This window comes from Alligator sinensis, unplaced genomic scaffold (assembly GCF_000455745.1).
Source record: "Alligator sinensis unplaced genomic scaffold, ASM45574v1 scaffold76_1, whole genome shotgun sequence".
In the NCBI taxonomy this organism is placed as follows: Eukaryota; Metazoa; Chordata; order Crocodylia; family Alligatoridae; genus Alligator; species Alligator sinensis.
In genome coordinates, this window is record NW_005841865.1 from 3551379 (window position 1) to 3554797 (window position 3419).

Sequence of the window (3419 nt, forward strand, 5' to 3'; positions counted from 1 at the left end):
ACTAAACCCCTGGCCACGCGCTATCACAGTGTGGCTGCTGCTGGGGTCTCCATGGAAACCAGCCACGCGGGCAGGGGCTGCTGGGACATGGGAGTCCAGACACAGGCCGGATCTGCCATTTTGCCCAGCCCTGACTTACACAATCATTGCCTAGAGAGATCATATTCTATATCAGATAAGACACAACTGTTGGAGAAAATCGACAAACCAGGAGAGGCAGATTGGGAAGGAGACGGCAACAAAAATGTTTTGCTGAATTGTGAAAGTCAGTTCGTTATCTGGCTATCCAATGCAAAAGGCAGTAATTTACAGTTATTGTGACACAGGAAAAGCGAGGGGAACAGACTGTATTGACCTTTCTACCATTGCAGCATCCATTCTTCTTTCACAAAAGTGGAAATTACCTTCAGAAGTATAGCACATACAATCAAATTTGAGTGAAACTTCAAGAAGTGAAAGATCCATTACTAGCTCTGAGCAAGGAACTTCCTACATGGCAAGCATAGAGCACTCTACCACAAAATAATTTGATCTCAGCATCTGGCTCAAAAGTTGCAGCCACACAGTGTCTGCAAAGCATGTAATCCACACTTGCCTACAGCAGGCAGGAGCCCAGAGCACAGTTAAACGCACATTATAGTACTTTTCAGGGTTGGGCACAGGCACAGCATAAAACAAACCAAAGTGTGGTTCTTGAATGGTGGAGTCACTAGCCCTACGCCCTGCTGAGAGAGGAAGTTTAAAAACAATTCTGCACTAAGTTTGGCCTCTGTGTGACTGTCACAAACAGAGATGAAAGTTGGCAGGAAAATTAGCACAGGAAACCAGAGAAATTGGGGACAGTGGGAAGTTCTGAGAGAGAGACCCCCATGAAATAATCACAGCTGTGAGTAAAACCTCCAAGAGGCAGCAGCTCCAAGGACACATTAAGTGACTAACAAACAGGGAAGCTGCAGCTTGTCAGTCAAGTAATTATTCTGTCTGGACTTGTGAGTCTCACCATGGCTGCCTCGTTTTACTCAACAGCCCCTTTAGAAGCTAGTTAAGAGACTGCATTCCTTGAGTGTGCTCAAATGCTGGGAGGTGCTCTCCTGTGCTGCTTTTCTTTCTCCAGCCCCTAGACTGCTGGTGTCTTCTCTCTCTCAGATTGTGTCCCCCTCCCTGGGTATTCCAGCATGGAGTTTCTCCATATTCCTAGATATGCTCACGCTCTCTTGTACCACAGTAACGTTGACCACCAAGAAGTCAATGGAAGCCACCAAGAGAAATGACATACCTCAGACCTTGATGCTCCATAACCTTTTTAATTACAGTGACAGGTGCCCATTTGTCACTGGAAACAAGGGCATCAGGCTTTGCTGCCCAAGGGAATCTGGAAAAAAAATCTGGAACAGCTGCCTACTTACTGGCAAACATCCCCAGGAAAGTGATTGAAGCACTAGCACTCCAAGACATGCCTGGATTATTATTGGTAACCATGTTTTAAATTATTTTCAGACACTGTTACTTTCAAACCTACGGTACATTAGCAAACATGTTCCTTGAGTCTGTTGTAGTAGTGAACAAACTTGGACTTGGTCAAATACAGGTTTGTTGGTGGCACCCTTAATACAAGATTGTTAACCAGGGCCTTTCCCACATGTGGGGTTGGTGCTCCTCTTTATGAGCCTATGTAACAGGCTTTTTTATCTTCTTAAGAAAAAAAAAGGAAGTGAGAAATACTTCCTGTCCTGAGTAATAGATTATAGTTGGGTTCCTCTTCAGCTTGAATGGGACCATCTGAGCTGGAAAGTGTAGCAGTCACTATCCTCACTAATTCATTGTCAACGCTTCAAGGAGCAGAAAACCTTTCCAGAAAATCCAAAGCATGTTAGGCTGTGGCTCCTTAGTCATTATTCATTGGCTTGCATTTCCACAGAAATAATTTGTTTCACTATTTACTTGCAGATTGAGTTTATTTCTAAATAAAATGCTATATTATTGGTTGTTAAACGATTATTTTTGTATTGACTTTTCATCCATGGGACAGGCTTGAAAACTGCTTACTGCTGCAGAGTTCATAATCCACTCTTAAGGGGAACAAGAAGGACAGATCTTGAGGGCCAGCCACTGAGCAAAGCCTGCAGTGCCAAGTTCATAGCTGGATAAGCAGACACATCTCCACGGACTTCAGAAATGCGTGTGCACTTGTGCCAGCCAAAACTACTAAGTATCAGGTGGATGAAAAGGCTATGTAATTACTGTATTAGTCCACGTTCCCCTAGCTCAGATCGCAGCATTTGAGAAACATCCCAAAAGGTTTGTTCTGTTGTACCAGTAAAGAGTAAAAGAGATGGATTCTGTCTCAGAGGAGAAGAAATGGGCAATATGCTGTTTTTTTTATAATCAGTTAAAAGATGTATAGTATAGTAAGGTGGTAGCATCATTAGAGTTAAGGTTGAGATAAAACACACTGCTAAACAAAGCACCTTTATAACAAGCTAGACCAGTTATCAGTATCCACTGTTTCTTTGGTTCATTCAGAAAAACACACATGCACCAAAGGTCTAATGTAAAACCCACTGAAGCCAACAGAAAGATTTTCACTGGCTAGGCAGGGCTGATTCAGACCTCAAAAAGCCACTTTCTCTCAGACTCAAGAACCAACTTATTTGCATAAGTATTCGTTTTTAGTAAAAAAAAATATAAATGGCTGAATGCTTTATCTCCAGAGATTACACTTTTGATCTTTGCTAGAAACAACATTTAAATATACCAAACGGTTCTAGAGGTATTGTCCAAAGGGCGGCATTAGTAACCATACTGTAAAGCTGTACCATTTGGGGTCATTACTGTTGTATTTTTTAAATGTGGATTTACAAGCATTTATAAGCAAAAGGTGAAGCTGGGCAATGCTAAGAGATAGGTCTCTGTAGGCCTCAAAGTTTTCAGAGGCTTTGGGAAGAAAACTGCCCTCCATTTCACACCTGTGTTACTCTGCTACTGCAATTAAGGACAGCAAAGTGTTTGTTACAAAGTTTGGAGGGCTGGAGGTTGAAAACCTTGATTTATTGCAGGTGAGTCTGTTGCCAACTTGATCAGCGCAGGTAATGAAGGGCTGTTGCAGGCTTTGGAAACTTATTGTAATTAAAATGAGAGATTGCTTTTGTTGGATTCCTTACAGTGTATCATCCTGAGAGAGGCTTCTTATGCTGGAGCATTTTTTTCTACTGCTCTATCAAGTGTTAAGTACTGCTTTATTAGTACTTTCCTTGTTTTCTGTCTTTTTTCTGCTTTATACATCACTCATTGCCATCTCCTTTCTGTTAGGGCTTTCTTTGCTTAATTTTACTATGTACACTTTTACAGATTCCAGTGGGACCAAGATTTCCCCCTTGAAGTCGATGACAAAACTGCTAACAAATTGATAGGTCTTCACC